Consider the following 24,058-nt stretch of genomic DNA (forward strand, 5'->3'; position numbering starts at 1 on the left):
TCAATTACAAATTGCGGAGGTGCTGAGGTTTGAGTAGGATGTAATTGGCTTATTGTAGTTGGAACAGCAGAGACAGAAGCAGAGGGTCCACCACGTTGAACTATGCTGATTTTGGGAAATCGGGTGGTCACTTTACGATCTATTTCTGTGATGATTGACTAGGCTGCAGCAACAGGTTTCTTTACAGGTTTACCCCACTTTGTTACCCAATCATTAGGAGGACATAGATCATTACGGGAAACATATACTGGTGCTACAAGATTACAAGATCAGTCATATTGGATGAGAGTGACTCGGCCTTCATCTTTGTCAGGGATATGTAATATAGTAGGAATTGTTGTATTATAGAATCGGACACAGGTGATATAAAAGATGGCCAAATATTTTGATTTTGTTTTGAAGTTTTCATATCCTGCAGTCTAAATACCTAATGTTAGGCATTGCAAGACATTTGGGTCATCTAATGCAATAGAAAAGTTTGGGAAAACATCATACTGTACAGGGCCTTCGGCGAGGCTTGTTTCTATGCCACTTATCATAGCTTGTGTAAATGTAGTCCATTGATTATCAAATAGGGTTGAGAATACATAAGCTTTTTGGCCCTTTCTATGCAATGCATTCAATCCTATCCTCACCATCCCCAGATGGGCGTGCTGATAACTAGCTTTGAGAGCTGCTTTGATATGTTTGGCCTCTAGGAGAGAGATGGTCAACATAGCATTCAACATTAAATCAGATTTAATGGATTTCACTTTGATTTTTAACTGACTGAGGGCACCGAAATTAAAAGAGGAAAGTCCTCGATAAACATCATGAGGAGAAACTGGTGGAAGTTTCCAATTTACAGTAGGGTCTGTTTCTTCTTGCTCAATTATTACAAAATTACCAGAAGTAGATTCAGAACGACATAGACCTTCTAGGGCAGATCTTAATTCATCTTCAGTTTTTATAGATTTAAAATGTTTCGATCCAAACATTCCCATAGACTCAGAGGATTCAACAAATGAATTTCTAGATGCATCCATTGTAGATTGAAGTAAGCTAAATACCCGTTCAAAGACTTGCAGAAAATGATGAAAGCAAAATTGCGGCTTTCTTCTGAAGGAGAAATTGCAGCTTCCTCGCGTACCGAAGTACGAATTCTTGTCCAACGTCTTCAACACCCTCCAACGCCAACACTGGCAACAACGAGCTCAAACGCCATTCAGGACTCAAGCGAATTTGCGATCCACTCAAACAATACTTGGCTCTGATACCACTTCTACAGGACCTTTCACAGATACATTTAACACAGCAAGTTTGCGGAAATATGAACTGGAAATTTTATTATATGGAATATGGATGCAAAATTTACAGAAGGATTATTTCCTTACAGAGATCGATTGCCATCGCTTTTGCTGGACTTCACACTGTTCACAAGGAACTAGTGTTACCAGAGGCTACCTGGCGATAAACAGAATCTGCCTCAGAAATCTATTACGGACTTTTAGAATTTTTGCTAATGGTTCAGCCACTTTAGGTTCTCACCAGTGCCGAGCACACTGATTCGCAGGCTTCGAAACCAACACTACTACACCTAAGTGAACCTTTCGTGATGCAAGCAGATCAGACACAATGGTCCGCAGATGCAGAGTGGGAAAAATCACTCGACTCAAGACTCAAGTGTTGGAAATAATACTGAGAGGGGGGGGTGAATTAGTATTATCAAATTCTTTTCAATATATCTTCCTTATTTATATTTTGAATAATTCTTCAAATGTTGATCATTACTTTGTATGTCAGTATCATAAAATAATGAGCATGAACAAGAAAAACAGATAGCCACACCAAAGAACACCAGATATAAGGTGGAAACCCAATGTGGGTGAAAACCACCTGCTGCAATATGTCTCTATCTTCTTTCAATTAGAAACTCCTTTTACAATGATTTTGTACTGGTGCAGTCCTTTACCAGTATGCAGGCTACAACCTGCAGAGAGCTACAACTCTCTCTCCCCCTACTTCTTTTCTTTCAAGGACCCCTTTTCATAAATTTTCAAACTGGATCCAAGAAAATCAAATAATCATCAAGTACATGCAAATCACCCAAACTCCTTATGCAATCACCCAACTTCTCAGAATGCTGTAAACAGAAAGATAGTACCAGAAATATAAACCCAGAACTCTGCAGCAATAAATAAAAGATAACCAATAAATGTTTTAAGACAGATCTGCAATTTTTCCTTATCTGGACTGCGTGACTCCGCACCTCGCCTTCTGTTTCCCTGCGTATCCACGCAGAGCGACTTTTGCTTCACTGTGTATCACCGCAAATCACCTACTGCCTACGCCGCATACTTCTATGTACCTCCACAGGCTTTCCTTCTATTGCACCGCGTACCTCTGATCTTGTTCCGCACTTCTTATTCTGTCTCTCTGCGTGTGTCCGCACTATACCCTTCTGTTACGCCACATACCTCTACTGTATCTACGCACTGCGTCTTCGATCGCACTTCGATCCCCCGCACTGTGCCGTTCTGTTAACTGCGTACCACCGCACTGGACCTTTCACCGAGCTGCGGTCCTCCGCACCTGAACAGTGAAATACCTGTGGACCTTTGATTTGAACCGAATTAACAAACCTCTGAAGAGCCACTGACAGTCAGATGCCCAGATCTGATCATGCGCCCGAGAGATCACACTTCATAGATTCACTTTTAACTTCACTTTTATATAGATCAAGCCTTTTAAAACCGATAAACCAATTTTTCAGATCTTAAGATATTGAATTTCTAAAGATACCTTGGCCAAGTGATCTCCTTCCCTATTTATAGTCAAGCCCTTATTCACACCATGGGCAAACCATCAAATAACTAATACAAGGGATCCAAAACGGGGCTAAAATAGATCCTATACCACGGGCCAAAACCATAGGATCATGAATGACGAGTGAAATACCACGGGCCAAACATAAGAAACCCCACGTGGGCGCGCTTCTCTGCCTTGAAGTGAGTGAACTGGGGGACCGCACCTTCTGAACGGATAACCTGCAGGTATGACCGCACTTCCTCAATGCAGAACCTGCGGATCCGCACCTTTTGAGCCATTCACCTATGAACCTCTTAATTTCCATCATTTTGAGAGCCTGAATAGAGCATTGCCACTTGAGTGAGTTTCCATCAAGTACAACACCTGTAACACCTGTAACATAGAGCCATACCAGAATCATAATGCCAAAAATCTCCCCCTTTGGACTTGATGGAAACCTCAAAAATCCTCAACGTCATTCTCCCCCTTTGACATCAAGGGCAAAGGGTTATGCTCCCCCTAAGAACATGCTTCCCCTGACTATAAACCAGATCTGCAAAGAAGAATCATAATCCACCAAACACCATAAATGACCATGAAAGAAATAGAGACATATTGCAGCAATATTCAGACCATCATCCATGATCTCCTTCTGTACTTCCTCCATAATGCCAACAATGCATTATATGCTCCCCCTGAACCTGTGCTATTGGATCTTCGACTAATCCGCAACCCAGCACATGTACGCATATACCCCAGATGAACCTTGCGTACAACCAACCATCAGAAGAGATTCAACAACAAGATGATGCATCAACAACCCCCAGCTTTTGCCTGAGGTATTCAAAGGTCTCCCTAGGCAATGGTTTGGTGAGTATATCAGCAACCTATTCCTTAGAAGGAACATATTCCAACTTGACCTTTTGTTCAAGCACTTGTTCCCGGAGAAAATGATACTTGATCGGTATGTGCTTGGTCTTTGAATGCATGACTGGGTTCTTTGAAATGTTGATTGCACTTGTATTATCGCATAAGATGGAGATAGGTGGTGTACAAGTGATTTGAAAATCCTGCAAGGTCTGCATCATCCAAAGGAGTTGAGTGTAGCAAGATGCAGTAGCAACATATTCCGCTTTAGTTGTAGACAAGGCAATCGAACTTTGTTTCTTGCTGAACCAAGATACTAATCTGGAACCCATAAAGAATGCACCACCACTTGTGCTCTTCCTGTCATCCACGCTTCCGGCCCAATCTGCATCTGTATAAGCATGAAGTGTGAGATCTGTATCTCTAAGATACCATAAGCCATAATTTTGTGTCCCTTGAAGATATTTGAAGATTTTCTTCACTGCCTGAAGATGAGTTTCCTTTGGATTTGCCTGAAATCTTCCAACTATTCCCACTGCATGCATGATGTCTGGTCGGGTACCTGTCAAATAAAGTAGACTTCCAATCATAGATCTGTAGGTTGGTTGATGTACTGCAGCTGATTCATCATTTACACTGATGCTACATCCTGTGACCATGGGTGTACATACTGGTTTTGCATCTTCCATGCCATATTTCTTCAAAATCTGCTTGAGATACTTGGTTTTCGACAAGAAGATCCCTCTTTCATTTTGTTGGATTTGCAAACCAAGAAAGTATGTCAGTTCTCCAAGCAAGGACATTTCGAATTCTTTCTGCATCACCAAGGCAAAGCTTTGACTCATAGTTTCTTCATTGCTGCCAAAGATAATGTCATCTACATACACAACAAGTATTAGCAATTTGTCATTTTCAATTTTTATATAAAGATTGCTATCTGCTGATCCTTTTGAAAAACCTTGTTGATGAAGATATTTGTCCAAACGATAGTACCAAGCCCTTGGAGCTTGTTTAAGACCATAGAGAGCCTTTTTCAGTCTGCATACAAGATTTGGATCATTTCCGAGAATGAAACCATCTGGCTGCTCAATGTATACTTCTTCTTCTAAGTCTCCATTCAGAAAGGTTGATTTCACATCCATTTGAAATACTTTGAACTTTTGAAAGCTTGATAGAGCAAGGAACATTCGGATGGCCTCAAGTCTTGCAACAGGAGCAAAAGTTTCTTCAAAATCTATTCCTTCTTGCTACGCATATCCTTTACAAACAAGTCTGGCCTCGTTTCTAATTACTTCCCCATTTTCATTCAACTTATTTTTGAAGACCCATTTTGTCTCTATAACATTCTTATCCTTTGGTCTAGGAACCAACTCCCAAGTGTTGTTCTTTTCGATCTGCTCAAGTTCTTCATCCATTGCTTTGACCCAACTTTCATCTTTGCATGCCTCTTTTACATTTTGCGGTTTAGTGGAGGAGAGTAATGCCAAACAGCTTGAAGCTTCTGCAATTGTTCTTCTTGTTTGTACACTTGCTTCTTTCTGTCCCAAAATCTGAGATTCTGGATGATTCTTCTGAACGTACCTGGATGGAGTCTTCTCTTCTATCCTTACCTATTCCTCTGGTGCTTCTTGAGGTTCTTCTTCTTCATCATTCTGTCTTTGAGGGTAGTCTTCTTCTTCTTCGATATTTTCATGATTTACTTGCCTAGGAATGTATCCCTTTTCATCAACCACTACATCAATGCTTTCAACAATTCTTCCAAGTCTTTTATTGTAGCACTTATATGCTTTGCTATGAGGAGAATAACCAAGAATAATGCCTTCATCTGCTCTAGGTTCAAGTTTGCCAAGTTGCTCATCAGTAGTCTTAATATAGCGTTTTCTCCCAAAATTTTGAAATTCTTTACTGAAGGAGTCTCACCATACCAAAGCTCATGAGGAGTTTGAGTGTTGTTCACTCGGACATTTGTTTTGTTGAGAATAACAACAACAACATATGCAGCTTCACCCCAGAAAGTTGCAGGAGTTCCAGACTCATCAAGCATAGCACGAGCCATTTGTTGGACTGTTCTGTTCATCCTTTCCACCACTCCATTTTGCTGAGGAGTTATAGCTGTAGAGAATTCTCTTCTTATCCCATGTTCTTCACAGAAATCGAAAAATTCATTTGATGTAAACTCCCCACCTCTGTCGGACCTGAGGCACTTAATTTTGTAACCTGATTCATTTTCAACCAAGGCTTTGAAGGATTTGAATTTTTCGAATGCTTCATCTTTGTGCTTCATAAGTCCTATCCAAACAAACCTGGAGAAATCATCAATGAATAATATCAAGTATTCTTCTCCTCGAGGTGTCCTTTTCCTAAATGGACCACATACATCTGTATGGACTAGCTCAAGAGGCATGCTAGCTGATCCTTCCTTCTCTGGAAAGTTAGTTCTAGTTTGCTTTCCAAACTGACAAGTTTTACATATGGTGTTGTCTGGAATTTTGATATCTGGAAGATCACGAACAGCCTGATATTTGCATGCTTTCCTTATTTGTGAAAAACTTAGATGCCCCAACCTCCGGTGCCATAACCAATGTTCATCATCCTTGCTCAAATAGCATTGTTGTTGTCCTTCTTCAAATATGTATAGATTATTTGGAGTTCTTTTACCCTTGATCACTGTTTTACATGTATTAATATCACGAACACAACATCCATTTGATCTAAATATTACCTCGGTTCCTTGATCACACATCTGGCTGACACTCAGAAGATTATGCTTCAATCCATCAACATACAAAACATTTCCAGCTTTGACCTTTTCCTTTAACTGAGTCGTCCCTTTTCCTTTTATAGCTGCAGGAGTATCATTTCCAAAAGAAACTTTCTTTCCCTTTTCTAAAGCAGAATATGATTCAAGTTTTTCTTTATCACTTGTCATATGCTTTGAACATCCATTGTCGATGTACCATAGATTTTCCTGTCCCTCTGCATAAAATGCTATCCCACATCTTTCTGTTTGTGGTTCCTTTATTCTCCATGTTCTGGTGCTTGAGGCTTGTTCCTTTGTCTGCTGAAACCTGCTCCTGCATTTAGAATCTTCATGACCAAAGTTATTGCAAATAGAACATTCAACTTCATTTTCAAGAGCTGAAAAGTTGTTATAGGTCCTTTTTGTAATCCCGGTCATACTTCTTTGTTTTTGAGCTTCTCTAGTCATGATTTTTTTATATGCAACACATTGAGCTGCTTTGTGACCAAAGTTATGGCAAGAGAAACATTGCCCATTGAAGAAACTTCTGCGATTATCAAATCTACCGGCCAAATGATTGTAATTTCTATTGTCATCCATTCTTGAAGCAAATTGAGAAGATTTTACATGTGGTTGGTTGTAGCTTTTGTTCACCCTTAAGACAGATTGCCCCTAGTTTACCTGATAGTCTTTGTTCATTCTTGATGTAATTCGTCCCTGCTTTACCTGGTGATCTCCATTGTGCTTTTGCTCATTTCTTCTTGCTACATCAAGATAACTCTTTGAGGTGGATGCTTGAGATGTTTCTCCATTATACCCCAGACCTGTCTTGTTTAGTGGAGAACGCTGTACATTGATGATCTCATCCAGAGTTTCAGATCCTTTGACAAACTTAAGATTAATAGCCTTTTTTTTCTCAATTTATTTTCTAAGGCCAACAATTTCACCTTCTAACTTTTCAAGATATTTTTCTTTTTCATCAATTTGAAATTGTAGAGTATCAATGATCATATTCTTTTCTTCTATACATGTCTTGAGTCTAGAAATCTCTTCATAAAAATTATCCACATCTATAGCATCCATGTAATCATCATCTTCAAATGCCATTAAAAGTTTATAGTCATTACCTCGTTCATCTTCTTCGTAGCTCAAGACAATCTTGTCCCATATTTCTTTTGCGGATTTATATTGCATAACCTTCACGAATTCTGTTTGAGATAAGCATCCCAACAGAGTATTGACTGCTTTAGCATTTGTTTCATATTTCTTCTTCTCGGCCGGATCTGTAGGAGTAGCTGAAGGAAAAATGTAGCCTGTATCTATGATATCACAAACTTCTGTACCAAGAGATTGAAGATAGGCAGTAACTCTTACCTTCCATTAATTGATGTTTGTCCCATCAAAAATTGGTGGCCTAATTGATGCTTCCCTCTCGTAGTTGCTCATGATGAATGATCTTCCTTCAAGCGGTCAAGCTTCTCTGAAGGACCTGCTCCGATACCAATTGTTGGAAATAATACTGAGAGGGGGGGTGAATCAGTATTATCAAATTCTTTTCAATATATCTTCATTATTTATATTTTGAATAATTCTTCAAATGTTGATCATTACTTTGTATGTCAGTATCATAAAATAATGAGCATGAACAAGAAAAATAGATAGCCACACCAAAGAACACCAGATATAAGGTGGAAACCCAATGTGGGTGAAAACCACCTGCTGCAATATGTCTCTATCTTCTTTCAATTAGAAACTCCTTTTACAATGATTTTGTACTGGTGCAGTCCTTTACTAGTACGCAGGCTACAACCTGCAGAGAGCTACAACTCTCTCTCCCCCTACTTCTTTTCTTTCAAGGACCACTTTTCATAAATTTTCAAACTGGATCCAAGAAAATCAAATAATCATCAAGCACATGCAAATCACCCAAACTCCTTATGCAATCACCCAACTTCTCAGAATGCTGTAAACAGAAAGTTAGTACCAAAAATATAAATCCAGAACTCTGCAACAATAGATAAAAGATAACCAATAAATGTTTTAAGACAGATCCACAATTTTTCATTATCTGGACTGCGTGACTCCGCACCCCGCCTTCTGTTTCCCTGCGTGTCCACGCAGAGCGACTTCTGCCTCACTACGTATCACCGCAAATGACCTACTGCCTTTCTGTGTATATTTACTGTGCCAACGCACCTGTTCCTTCTATCGTGCTGCGTACTTCTATGTACCTCCGCAGGTTTTCCTTCTATCGCACCGCATACCTCTGATCTTGTCCTGCACTTCTTCTTCTGTCTCTCTGCGTGCGTCTGCGTTGTGCCCTTCTGTTATGCCACATACCTCTACTGTATCTACGCACTGTGTCTTCAATCGCACTGCGATCCCCCGCACTGTGCCTTTCTGTTAACTGCGTACCACTGCACTGGACCTTTCACCGAGCTACGGTCCTCCGCACCTGAACAGTGAAATACCTGCGGACCTTTGATTTGAACCGAATTAACAAACCTTCGAAGAGCCACTGACAGTCAGATGCCCAGATCTGATCATGCGCCCGAGAGATCACACTTCATAGATTCACTTTTAACTTCACTTTTATATAGATCAAGCCTTTTAAAACTGATAAACCAATATTTCAGATCTTAAGATATTCCATTTCTGAAGATACCTTGGCCAAGTGATCTCCTTCCCTATTTATAGTCAAGCCCTTATTCGCACCATGGGTAAAAACCATCAAATAACTAATACAAGGGATCCAAACCGGGGCTAAAATAAATCCTATACCACGGGCCAAAACCATAGGATCATGAACGACGGGCGAAATACCACGGGCCAAACATAAGAAACCCCACGTGGGCACGCTTCCCTGCCTTGAAGTGAGTGAACTGGGGGACCACACCTTCTGAACAAATAACCTGCAGGTATGACTGTACTTCCTCAACGCAGAACCTGCGCGTCCGCACCTTTTGAGCCATTCACCTGCGAACCTCTTAATTTCCATCATTTTGAGAGCCTGAATAGAGAATTGCCACTTGAGTGAGTTGCCATCAAGTACAACACCTGTAACACCTGTAACATAGAGCCATACCAGAATCATAATGCCAACATCAAGACTCTAGACTCAAGACTCTCTCCAAACCCCGAATGAATCTTACTTCGCAGCTAGCTCTTATTTATACGCTAGAAGGGAACAAGCATTCGTGAATGAGCTGTGTACAACCTCGTGACTCAAAAGTAAAATATTCTGGATAGATTTGGACTGTCTGCCGAAAAGCAGGATTCTGGCATAGGACAATATCGTCCTATGTTAAATTGCCCGTGACCGGGCTATGTACAGACTGATGACTCAAAAGGAAAATAGCCGAAAGCAAGATTAGGGCATAGGACAACATCGTCCTATGTTATCTTGTCCCTACTCTTTTACAGAGAGCCGGAGGCATGTGGGGACCGAATCTTGGTACAAACAATAATTACACAGAGGATATTCATAAAAGAGAACCCTCGAAAGACTGAAATGACTAAAAGACAAGATATGCAAATCTCGAATTGTACAAAGTGGATATTCTAGGTCGAGGGAATCCATGAAAGCTCGTCCAGCACCATGGTCAGCTGGAAAGACATCAATCAAAGGTATAATAATCAATCTGTGGGTATGTGTAGTACTGGTACCTCCATCTATGAATCAAGTAATTGGAATAATATTGCACACACACTTCCTTTTCAGTTTCCCAAGTTGAGTTATCATGTGGATCTGGTAAATTTAATTCATTAAGGTTCAAGAATGGGTTTAATTCTAGATCATCTTGTTGGTGGAATTCTTCATAATTAGCGCTAGGTCTTATCCTTCTACATTTGTAATGATTCATTACGAACCATCTGATATGACCACATCTTCTGACACCATTCAGAAAATCTGTGCTATTGACATTTACCAAATCTCTTAGTGTCTTGTACAGGACATCAGTCATTGTGCTTCGGGGGCTGAAATTTGGGATTCTCAGCATATGTAAAGAATATGGTCTTATGATGAGAGGTGACAAACCATATTTTTCCCACCAATCTAGGAACCATTCAGGAACAGGATCATCTTCTTCCATTTCTGCCACTGGAACTCCTTCAAATATGAAAGAAAACTGCAAAGAATAAAACATGTTAGTGGAAAAATTCTGTATATTCATGGCTGTGTAGAATGCCTCTTGTTGTCGATCAGGATCATAATTTTCTTTGTGCAGATGGTTGTCAAACCTTCTGAGTGTTATGTGACAACTGGTGATTCTATTGTCAACTTCATTGTCTCTTTCAATTACATAGGCAATGCTTCCAATGTGTCTTAGATAATCCAAAGCTTCAAGAGCTTCATCATTGGCTTCATCTTGGTGAGGGTCTATCCAAAGGAAGTCAATGCCTGTTCTATACCTGACTTCTTTGATTGGCCTCCAAATATCATCATTATGATCTAAAAGACTCATATCTAGATCATATGAGATCCATCCAAAGGAAGTTTCAATTTCCACTGTGTCTTCATGTCTTCTGATGAAATTGCATTGCAGACTCATAATTGAATGTTCAGAAAAAAACTCTCTACTTAACATGTCTGAAAAGCTATTCTTATCTCCTTTGACAAACTCAATATCAATGTTATATTGACTGAGATACATTATCCATCTTACCATGGCAGCGTCTTCAAAATCACACTTTTGAATGGCATATTTTAATGCCTGGCAGTCTGTTTTAATGGTGAACTTGGTGTAGATGACAAAATATATGAATTTTTATATGCCCAAACAAACTGCTCTAAGTTCCTTCTTAAGACTGGACCAATTCAACTGATTCTTGGCCCATAGTCCAGAAGCATATTGACAGATTTCAATTTCATTTTTACTGTTGGGGTTTTTCTGGCACAAAACTGCTCCCCATCCTTCATAGCTAGCATCTGTCATAATGATTTTCTCCCATTCTTTTTTGATAGGGGAGAGAGGCTAGATGTTTCTTACCTTTTCCTTTATCTTTTGCACTGCTTTAGTGCAGTCTTCATTCCATGGGATCGGGTCCTTCTGAAGCCTTTTATTTAATAACTTCCTTTCTTGTGCACAATGCTTCAGAAACTTAGAAATATAGTTTAAACTTCCCAGCAATCTCTGCAACTGTGTTTTGTCCTTAATTTCATCAGGGAAGTGATCAACAAAATTCAAACTTCTTTGGATTACAGTATAAGATCCATACTGTATATTGTAACCCAAAAAATCTATCAATGGCCGGAACAACTTCATTTTGGATTCTGATAATACAATACCCATCTCATTGACTCTGCGGAGAAAGATCTTTAAGTGTTTGATATGATCGGCTATATTATCAGAATGAATCAATAAATCATCTATATACGTTTTCAAGAATTCTTCCATCCCTTCAAAAGTTTCATCCATTATTCTCTAAAAAGCTGAAGGGGCGTTGATTAAGCCGAATGGCATAATATTCCATTTATAATGCCCTTCAGGTACAGAAAATGTTGTTTTCCATTTGTCTTCCTCTTTTATCCCTACTTGCCAAAACCCTGATTTGAGATCAAACTTGGAGAAAATTTTTGAGTTTGATATCTGGGCAAGTATAGAGGACGGTTTGGGCAAAGGATATGCATCATAGTCCAAAATACTATTCAGAGTTTTATAGTTCACAACTAACCTTGGCTTACCTCTAGCTATTTCAGCATGTTTGTTTACATAAAATGCAAAACATGCTATAGGGCTCTTACTTTTCCTGATGAGTCGTTTCTTCAAGAGATCCTTGATTTCTTCTCTGCAATGCTTCATTTGTCCTTAATTCATCGCTACCGCTTTGGATATTCTCAATCTCCCACTGAAATATTTCTTAAGAGGAAGTTTTACTTCCTGTTTCTTGATATGCCAGAAATCATTCGGGTTGTCTGAGCAACACTCTTTAAATTTAGCAGTGAGGTCTGCTATTTCAGAGGCATACTTTCCATTGTCTAGATGCTCCTTTGTCTTCAGTATTTCCCTTTTAACTTCCATTTTTGCCAGAAAATTTTCCATTCTTTCAATCCTTTTAATTCTAATAGGAGAATTAGAATTAATGAATGGAAAAAAGACTTCTTTATTTTCAAGGTTGATAAAATATCCATACCTCTGGGTTCTTTCATCAAATTTAGCTCCATGCATACTGAAATTATGAATGAATGGAGTCCCGAGATACATAGCACAATGAAGTCCTGGGACGACAGGACAAACCAAATGAACTCCAACCTTTTCTGTAAGCAGAACATCGATTTCTGCTTCATGCTTGGTAGGGATATCACCACTTGCTGTAATCACTCTTGGACATGTTGCTGGTCTTCGATGGTGCATGCCAACAACAGTATCACTGACTATATTTAATCTGGAACCAGTGTCCATAAGAACTTTCCAAAACTCATACTGGTTTCCGATTTTTACCTTCATTTTGACACAATACATGACATCTATGTTCATGCTATTGCATCCAAAATCTGTTCTTGCTTTCTCCTCTTCTTCTTCTTCTGCATTTCCTCCTGGCCTGGTTTCTGTCATTACTGGATTCATATAAAATGTCCAGTTTTCTCTTTCTCCCGAAACAGGGCCTTGACATGAATTAGTAGGAGATGCATGTGCATACATCATCCTTAGACACAGCTCATTATGTTTTTCTACACAGAATCTCCTATTCTCCTTTATGGCCTTTCTTAATTCCTTAATTGCCTGATGGACTGCAGGAAAAGTCTGCGGCAGATCCTCTCCAAAATCTTCATTTTGAAACTGTCTGGTTAAAGATTCTACTGAGAAAAGGGTAGCTGGAGGCACATACCCTATGTTTGGAGAATTTTTGGAACTGGAAGGTGTTTGCTTCAAATGTTCTGTTAGCAAAGATCTTTACATATTTTTCATTTGTGAGTCGGTAGAAACCATCATATGTTCAAAGATATTTTTGCTAATTTCATCATAATCAGTCTTCATCATTCTGACTGCATTACATGTACAAACATCAGGGCCATCACAATCACAATATTTATATTCTGTACAATGTTGGTCATTACAGTACTCTTCATCAGATGATTCCTCTGAATCAACAAAGTTAAAATCATTTTCAGATCCAGAATTAGAAGGTACAAGCTCATCACAGCTGCTTGGAAGATCAAAATAATTTATCTTTCCTTTTTTATTTCTATACTGAACTTTTTTATTAGATGAATCCTTCTTTTTGTTTGGACAGTTTGGAGCTGTGTGGCCTTTTTTGTTACAATTGTAGTAGATTATTTCTCTGTCTTTGGAAAACATTTTTGTATGCTTGTATGGTTTTGCTTTGTGATGTTTTCCTTTTTGTTTTTCTTGGTAAATCTGGGAATTCTTCTTTAAATGTCCTTTCTTTATTCTCTTATGCCCCTCAGAATTTTCAGCTTTACCAAGGCGCCATTGCTTACAAAGCTGTTGATAACCATGAGGCTTCTTAGGGTTAGTGGCTGCTCTAGAAATCTTCATTTGTGAGCATAATTCAACAACGATTGCTTTTACAGCTTGCCTGATTATGCCAAATTTATAATCACCAACCTTCCCTGGTAGTTTGTTGACAATAGCAGAGGAAACCCACTGGGGAAGGTATGCAACAAAAATTTCCTTCCATTTTGGCTCAAGAACGAGATCTGGAGTCAATGTGTGCAATCTGTGAAGGAATTCATTAAAGTACTCATCAAAGTGTTGCATATTATGCAGTTTCATGTCCAGCAGAGTAATTGTCGTAATATCATTGGTTATCTGGGAGAAACCAATGTAATTGACAGTAATTGCATAGAGGAGTTTTCCTATCATATCGTTGACAGGCATATGAGTGACAGGGTCTATGTGAGTAGTGCCATCCTCATTTAGGACAACAACTTGTTCCCAATCAGCAAGGAGACTGGTCCCTTTTAATGTCTCAGCTTTTAGCCAAGAATATAATGTACCCTCAAATCCTCCAATTATTCTTCTTGTGGCATTAGTAGGACCTATATCATCTGCAAGATATGTCCTATAGCAAACAAGAATGGAATGTAATACAGACATGATTTCAGCTTCAGTGCAATTATCAATATTCCATGGGTAGGTAGAATTTGCCGACCAATCCTTATGATATTCTGATTTCATAAGGTCTCTGCGGTCAGGAGCAGGATTCCATGTAGTCTCCCATCTCGATCTGGAAGATGTAGCATTTACCTAGTCTTTGTCTTCATCAGACTGCTCTCGATCTGACATAGAGAAGTTATTGATACATGCTTCAAGGTCTTTAATTTGTGGTTCTTCTTCTATCTTATGAAGACTCATGTCAAACAATGATGCTTCTATCTTATGAATACTTGTATTAAAACTTTCTTCTTCATCTTTAGTGGATGAATCTTCAAACATGAAATTAGAGGATTCAGGCTTGCTTGATTCTTCAGTTTATTTGGATTGTTTTATGGCAGGATGTGGGCTAAAGAAACTGGGATTTGCAAACAAAGAATATGAATGAGAGGAAGTAGGAGGTGGAAAGCTTATAGAACTGGGTGTCCTGATGAGGCTTTCCACAGAAGGAGTAATAGAATATGCAACAGAAGTCTTGGGTTCTGAAAATATAGTTGTAGATTTATAAGCTTCGACCCTAGGCTTCTTTTTCAGGTATTCTATCCCTTGAGATACTTCCCAAACCTATTTTTTGACAAAGTTTAGAGAAGTATTGATTTTTACTATTTCTTTTCCATGAGCAGAGGCAATGTCATGGGTTTTCTTTTCTATCTGGCCTGTTTGTAGAGACAACCTGTCAAGGCTCTTAGCAAGAGCTTTATCATTTTCTGCTAGAGTAGTTACACTGTTATTCAAACAAACTGTATTATAATCCTGTTTTCTCAAAATACTTTCAAGCATAGTCTTCATTTCAGAATTAGCAGCTTCAATACTCACAAATTTAGAACTAACAAATTTTTCAAGGCTAGACAGAGCCAGATTGGTCCAGTTGGTAGCAGCAACTAAGTCTCTTGCTGTCAATGAGGGATCATCAACATGAGATGTATGTAATTTGTACAATTTTCCATCTTGACTTCTTATCACAAAATTTTTCCAAGGGGGAACTCTGTGTTTGTTTCCAAGAGGTTTCCATCAAGGAGTTCCCACTTGTGTTTATTTGGAGTTCCAGTCCGTATCATATTTACTTGGACCTGAGAACAAATTCTTCTTAGTAATTTCTCTCCTTCTATTTGAATAGCAATCAGAGGTCTAGGAATATTTGGCTTATTCATCATACTCTGAATTTTAGGCTGAAATACATGGGCCTTTAAAGGAGGAGGAATCACTACTGGATTTTCTTTCAATTTTTCTTCTACAAATTTCTCTGGATCCTTGATTCTTTTTTGCTTGGCCTGATTTCTGAATTGTTTCATCCAGGAATGTTCAATTATGTTTGCAGAAGGGTAATACCATTCATAGAATGATATCCACTGGTTTTCTGCCTTCATCCATTCTTTCCATTTTTCAACATTCTGTCTGTTGAAGGCAGGGCGATCATCTCCTAGAAGAAGCATCACTTCTTTGAAATACAAATGTTCCTTTTCATGTGTGAACAGGTCCCAGTTGAACATTTTATTTTTCCATTTATCATCCAGATCATATGGACTTATACCCTTATAAATCTTTAAAAAGGCAACTATCTCTGAATCAGAAGGAATTTCTACATGCTTTGGAATTCTATCAATAGGATTTCTTCTGTATTCAGGAATAGGTGAAGAATCAACATAACCCAAACCATAAGTGGAAGAACTAGAAACTTTATGTAGAAGTAGTTCTTCTTGTGGGTTAAAGAATACCATGTTTTTGTAACTTTCCTCGGAGGAATTAGACGGAGGAGTGAATCTGATCATATTAATCCTGTGACGGTCTGATCACTCACCATGTGGTGTAGGCGGCTCTGAGGGGAATTGGCAAAATGTTTTTGAGCAGTGTGGATGGTCACAGACTGAGCTGAATGGCTGAGATGGGCCTGGCTGTGAAAATAATCTTCTGATGGAATCATACACTGCTTGGTCAATTACAAATTGCAGAAGTGCAGAGGTTTGAGCAGGATGTAATTGGCTTATTGTGGTTGGAACAGCAGAGAGAGAAGCAGAGGGTCCACCACGCTGAACTGTGCTAATTCTGGGAAATTGGTTGGTCACTTTACCATCTATTTCTGTGATGATTGACTGGGCTGCAGCAACAGGTTTCTTTATAGGTTTACCCCAATTCGTTACCCAATCGTCAGGAGGAAATAGATCATTACGGGAAACATATACTGGTGCTACAAGATTACAAGATCAGTCATATTGGATGAGAGTGACTTGGCCTTCATCTTTGTGAGGGGTATGTAATATAGCAGGAATTGTTGTATTATAGAATCGAACACAGGTGATATAAAAGATGGCCAATTTTTTTGATTTTGTTTTGAAGTTTTCATATCCTGCAGTATGAATACCTAATGTTAGGCATTGCAGGACATTTGGGTCATCTAATGCAACAGAAAATTCTGGGAAAACATCTTACTATACAGGGCCTTCGGCGAGGCTTGTTTCTATGCCACCTATCATAGGTTGTGTAAATGTAGTCCATCGATTATCAAATAGGGCTAAGAATACATAAGCTTTTTGGCATTTTCTATGCAATGCATTCAGTCCTATCCTCGCCATCCCCAGATGGGTGTACTGATAACCAACTTTGAGAGCTGCTTTGATATGTCTGGCCTCTAGGATAGAGATGGTCAGCATAGCATTCAACATTAAATCAGCTTTAATGGATTTCTCTGATACCAATTCTATAGGACCTTTCATAGATACATTTAACATAGCAAGTTTGCGGAAATATGAACTGGAAATTTTATTATATGGATTATGGATGCAGAATTTATAGAATTCTACATGACCTTTCACAGATACATTTAACACAGCAAGTTTGCAGAAATATGAACTAGAAATTTTATTATATGGATTATGGACGCAGAATTTACAGAAGGATTATTTCCTTATAGAGATCGACTACCATCGCTTTTACCGGACTTCACACCGTTCACAAGGAACCAGTGTTACCGGAGGCTACCTGGCGATAAACACACTCTGCCTCAGAAATCTATTACAGACTTTCAGAATTCTTCCTAATGGTTCAGCCACTTTAGGTTCTCGCCAGTGCCGAGCACACTGCTGCGTAGGCTTCCAAACCAATACTACTAGACCTGAGTGAACCTTTCATGATGCAAGCAGATCAGACACAATGGTCCGTAGATGCAGAGCAGGAAAAATCACTCGACTCAAGACTCAAGACTCTAGACTCAAGACTTCTAGACTCAAGACTCTCTCCAAACCCCGAATGAATCTTACTTCGTAGCTAGCTCTTATTTAAAAGGTGGAAGGGAACAAGCATTCGTAAATGAGCTGTGTACAACCTGGTGACTCAAAAGTAAAATATTCTGTATAGATTTGGACTATCTGCCAAAAAGCAGGATTCGGGCATAGGACAATATCGTCCTATGTTAACTTGCCCATGAATGGGCTATGTACAGACCGATGAATCAAAAGGAAAATAGCCGAAAGAAAGATTCGGGCATAGGACAACATCGTCCTATGTTATCTCGTCCCTACTCTTTTACAAAAAGCTGGAGGCATGTGGGGACAGAATCTTGGTACAAACAATAATTACACAGAGGATATTCATAAAAGAGAACCCTCGAAAGACTCAAATGACTAAAAGACGAGATATGCAAATCTCAAATTGTACAAAGTGGATATTCCAGGTCGAGGGAATCCACGAAAGCTCGTCCAACACCATGGTCGGCTGGGAAGACATCAATCAAAGGTATAATAATGAATCTGTGGGTATGTGTAGTACTGGTACCTCCATCTATCAATCAAGTAATTGGAATAATATTGCACCCACACTTCCTTTTCAATTTCCCAAGTTGATTTATCATGTGGATCTGGTAAATTTAATTCATTAAGGTTCAAGAATGGGTTTAATTCTGGATCAGTTTGTTGGTGGAATTCTTCATAATTAGCACTAGGGTTTATCCTTCTGCATTTGTAATGATTCATTACAAACCATCTGATATGACCACATCTTCTGACACCATTCAGAAAATCTGTGCTACTGACATTTACCAAATCTCTTAGTGTCTTGTACAGGACACCAGTCATTGTGCTTCGGGGGCTGAAATTTGGGATTCTCAGCATATGTAAAGAATATGGTCTTATGATGAGAGGTGACAAACCATATTTTTCCCACCAATCTAGGAACTATTCAGGAACATGATCATCTTCTTCCATTTCTACCACTGGAACTCCTTCAAATATGAAAGAAAACTGCAAAGAATAAAACATGTTAGTGGAAAAAATCGGTATATTCATGGCTGTGTAGAATGCCTCTTGTTGTCGCTCAGGATCATAATTTTCTCTGTGCAGATGGTTGTCAAACCTTTTGAGTGTTATGTGACAACTGGTGATTCTATTGTCAACTTCATTGTCTCATTCAATTACATAGGCAATGCTTCAAATCTGTCTTAGATAATCCAAAGCTTCAAGAGCTTCATCATTGGCTTCATCTTGGTGAGGGTGTGTCCAAAGGAAGTCAATGCCTGTTCTATACCTGACATCTTTGATTGGCCTCCAAATATCATCATTATGATCTAAAACACTCATATCTAGATCATATGAGATCCATCCAGAAGAAGTTTCAATCTCCACTGTGTCTTCATGTCTTCTGATGAAATTGCATTGCAGACTCATAATTGAATGTTCAGACAAAAAATCTCTACTTAACATGTCTGCAAAGCTATTCTTATCTCCTTTGACAAACTCAATATCGAAGTTATATTGACTAAGCTGCATTATCCATCTTACCATGGCAGCATCTTCAAAATCACACTTCTGAATGGCATATTTTAATTCCTGGCAGTCTGTTTTAATGGTGAACTTGGTGTAGATGACAAAATCTCTGAATTTTTCTATGCCCAAACAAACTGCTCTAAGTTCCTTCTTAAGACTGGACCAATTCAACTAATTCTTGGCCCATAGTCTAGAAGCATATTGACAGATTTCAATTTCATTTTTACTGCTGGGGTTTTTCTGGCACAGAACTGCTCCCCATCCTTCATAGCTAGCATCTGTCATAATGATTTTCTCCCATTCTTCTCTGGTAGGCGAGAGAGGCTGGATGTTTCTTACCTTTTCCTTTATCTTTTTCACTGCTTTAGTGCAGTCTTCATTCCATGGAATCAGGTCCTTCTAAAGCCTTTTATTTAATAACTTCCTTTCTTCTGCACAATGCTTCAGAAACTTAGAAATATAGTTTAAACTTCCCAGAAATGTCTGCAACTGTGTTTTGTCCTTAATTTCATCAGGGAAGTGATCAACAAAATTCAAACTTCTTTGGATTACAGTATAAGATCCATACTGTATATTGTAACCCAAAAGATCTATCAATGGCCATAACAACTTCATTTTGGATTCTGATAATACAATACCCATCTCTTTCACTCTGCAGAGAAAGATCTTTAAGTGTTTGATATGATCGGCTATATTATCAGAATGAATCAATAAATCATCTATATACTTTTTCAGGAATTGTTCTATCCCTTCAAAAGTTTCATCCATTATTCTCTGAAATGCTGAAGGGGCGTTGATTAAGCCAAATGGCATAATATTCCATTCATAATGCCCTTCAGGTACAGAAAATGTTGTTTTCCATTTGTCTTCCTCTTTTATCCCTACTTGCCAAAACCCTAATTTGAGATCAAACTTGGAGAAAATTTTTGATTTTGATATCTGGGAAAGTAAAGAGGATGGTTTGGGCAAAGGATATGCATCATAGTCCAAAATACTATTTAGAGGTTTATAGTTCACAACTAACCTTGGCTTACCTCTGGCTATTTCAGCATGTTTTTTTACAAAAAATGCAAAACATGCTATAGGGCTCTTACTTTTCCTGATGAGTCTTTTCTTCAAGAGATCCTTGATTTCTTCTCTGCAATGCTTCATTTGTTCTTCATTCATCACTACCGCTTTGGATCTTCTCAATTTCCCACTGAAATATTTCTTAAGAGGAAATTGTACTTCCTGTTTCTTGATATGCCAGAAAGCATTCGAGTCATCTGAGCAACAATCTTTAAATTTAACAGTGAGGTCTGCTATTTCAGAGGCATACTTTCCATTATCCAGATGCTCCTCTGTCTTCAGTATTTCCCTTTTAACTTCCATTTTTGCCAGAAAATTTTCCATTCTCTCGATCCTTTTAATTCAAATAGGAGAATTAGAATTAATGAATGGAAAAAAGACTTCTTTATTTTCAAGGTTGATAAAATATCCATACCTCTGGTTACTTTCATCAAATTTAGCTCCATGCATACTGAAATTCTGAAAGAATGGAGTCCCGAGATACATAGCACAATCCAGTCCTGGGACGATGGGACAAACCAAATGAACTCCAACCTTTTCTGTAAGTAGAACATCGATTTCTGCTTCATGCTTGGTGGGGATATCACCACTTGCTGTAATCACTCTTGGACATGTTGTTGGTCTTCGATGGTGCATGCCAACAACAGTATCACTGACTATATTTAATCTGGAAGCAGTGTCCATAAGAAATTTCCAAAACTCATACTGGTTTCTGATTTTTACCTTCATTTTGACACAATACATGACATCTCTGTTCATGCTATTGCATCCAAAATCTATTCTTGCTTTCTCCTCTTCTTCTTCTTCTGCATTTCCTCCTGGCATGGTTTCTGTCATTACTGGATTCATATGAGATGTCCAGTTTTCTGTTTTTCCCGAAACAGGGCCTTGAGATGAAGTAGCAGGAGATGCATGTGCATTCATCATCCTTAGACTTAGCTCATTGTGTTTTTCTACAGAAAATCTCCTATTCTCCATTATGGCCTTTCTTGATTCTTTAATTGCCTGATGGACTGCAGGCAAAGTCTGCGGCAGATCCTCTCCAAAATCTTCATTTTGAAACTGCCTGGTTAAATCTTCTACTGAGAAAAGGGTAGCTGGAGGCACATACCCTTTGTTTGTAGAATTTTTGGAACTGGAAGGTGTTCGCTTCAAACGTTCTGTTAGCAAAGATCTGTACATATTTTTTATTTGTGAGTCGGTAGCAGCCATCATCTATGCAAAGATATTTTTGTTGATTTCATCATAATCAATCTTCATCATTCTGACTGCATTACATGTACAAACATCAGGGTCATCACAATCACAATATTTACATTCTGTACAATGTGGGTCATTACAAAATTCTTCATCAGATGATTCTTCTGAATCAACAAAGTTAAAATATTTTTCAGATCCAGAATCAGAAGATACAAGCTCATCACAGCTGCTTGGAAGATCAAAAGAATTTATCTTTCCTTTTTTATTTCTATACTGAACTTTTTTCTAACCATGAGGCTTCTTAGGGTTAGTGGCTGCTCTAGCAATCTTCATTTGTGAGCATAATTCAACAATGATTGCTTTTACAGCTTGCCTGATTATGCCAAATTTATAATCACCAACCTTCCCTCATAGTTTTTTGACAATAGCAGAGGAAACCCATTGGGGAAGGGATGCAACAAAAATTTCCTTCCATTTTGGCTCAAGAATGAGATCTGGAGTCAATGTGTGCAATCTGTGAAGGAATTCATTAAAGTACTCATCAAAGTGCTGCATATTATGCAGTTTCATGGCCAACAGAATAATTGTCATAATATCATTGGTTATCCAGGGGAAACCAATGAAATTGACAGTAAATGCATAGAGGAGTTTTCCTATCATATTCCTGATAGGAATATGAGTGACAGGGTCTATGTGAGTAGTGCCATCCTCATTTAGGACAACAGCTTGTTCCCAATCAGCAAGGAGACTTGGCTCTTTTAATGTCTCGGATTTTAGCCATGAATCTAATGTACCCTCAAATCCTCCAATTATTCTTCTTGTGGCATTAGTAGGACCTATATCATCTGCAAGATAAGTCCTATAGCAAACAAGCATGGAATGTAATACAGACATGATTTCAGCTTTGGTGCAATTATCAATATTCCATGAGTAGGTAGAATTTGCAGACCAATCCTTATGATATTCTGATTTAATAAGGTCTCTGCGGTTAGGAGCAAGATTCCATGTAGTCTCCCATCTCGATCTGGAAGATGTAGCATTTACGTGGTCTTTGTCTTCATCAGACTGCTCTCGATCTGATATAGAGAAGTTATTGATACATGCTTCAAGGTCTTCAATTTGTGGTTCTGCTTCTATCTTATGAATACTTGTATCAAAACTTTCTTCTTCATCTTTAGTGGATGAATCTTCAAACATGAAATTAGAGGATTCAAGCTTGCTTGATTCTTCAGTTTCTTTGGATTGTTTTATGGCAGGATGTGGGCTGAAGAAACTAGGATTTGCAAACAAAGAATATGGATGAGAGGAAGTAGGAGGTGGAAAGGTTATAGAACTAGGAGTCATGATGAGGCTTTCCACAGAAGGAGTAATAGAATATGGAACAGAAGTCTTTAGATCTGAAAATATAGTTGCAGATTTATAAGCTTCGACCCTAGGCTTCTTTTTCAGGGATTCTATCCCTTGAGATACTTCCCAAAGATGTTTTTTTACAAAGTCTAGAGAAGTATTGATTTTTACTATTTCTTTTCCATTAGCAGAGGCAGCTTCATGGGTTTTCTTTTCTATCTAGCCTATTTGTAGAGACAACTTGTCAAGGCTCCTAGCAAGAGCTTTATCATTTTCTTTCAAATTTTCTTCTACAAATTTCTCTCGATCCTTGATTCTTTTTTGCTTGGCCTGATTTCTGAATTGTTTCATCAAGGATTGTTCAATTATGTTTGTAGAAGGGTAATACCAGTCGTAGAATGATATCCACTGGTTTTCTGCCTTCATCCATTCTTTCCATTTTTCAACATTTTGTCTGTTGAAGGCAGGGCGATCATCTCCTGGAAGAAGCATCACTTCTTCGAAATACAAATGTTCCTTTTCATGTGTGAACATGTCCCGATTGAACATTTTCTTTTTCCATTGATCATCCAGATCATATGGACTTATAACCTTATAAATCTTTAAAAAGGAAACTATCTCTGAATCAGAAGGAATTTCTACATGCTTTGGAATTCTATCAATAGGATTTCTTCTGTATTCAGGAATAGATGAAGAATCAACATAACCCAAACCATAAGTGGAAGAACTAGAAACTGTATGTACAAGTAGTTCTTCTTGTGGGTTAAAGAATACCACTTTTTTGTAAATTTTCTCAGAGGAATCAGACGAAGGAGTGAATCTGATCATATTGATCCTGTGACGGTCTGATGACTCACCATGTGTTGTAGGCGGCTCTGAGGAGAATTGGCAAAATGTTTTTGAGCAGTGTGGATCATCACAGACTGAGCCGAATGGCTGAGATGGGCCTGGCTGTGAAAATAATCTTCTGATGGAGTCATACACTGCTTGGTCAATTACAAATTGCGAAGGTGTAGAGGTTTGAGCAGGATGTAATTGGCTTATTGTAGAAGTGGTATCAGAGCCAAGTATTGTTTGAGTGGATTTTGTTGTTAGATATTGTTTGAGTGGATCGCGAATTCGCTTGAGTCCTGAATGGCGTTTGAGCCCATTGTTTCCAGTGTTGGCATTGGAGG

The sequence above is a fragment of the Pinus tabuliformis genome, chromosome 2_1 (genome assembly GCF_031772625.1).
Source record: "Pinus tabuliformis cultivar Carrire ecotype Pingquan chromosome 2_1, CPIR1, whole genome shotgun sequence".
NCBI lineage: Eukaryota > Viridiplantae > Streptophyta > Pinopsida > Pinales > Pinaceae > Pinus > Pinus tabuliformis.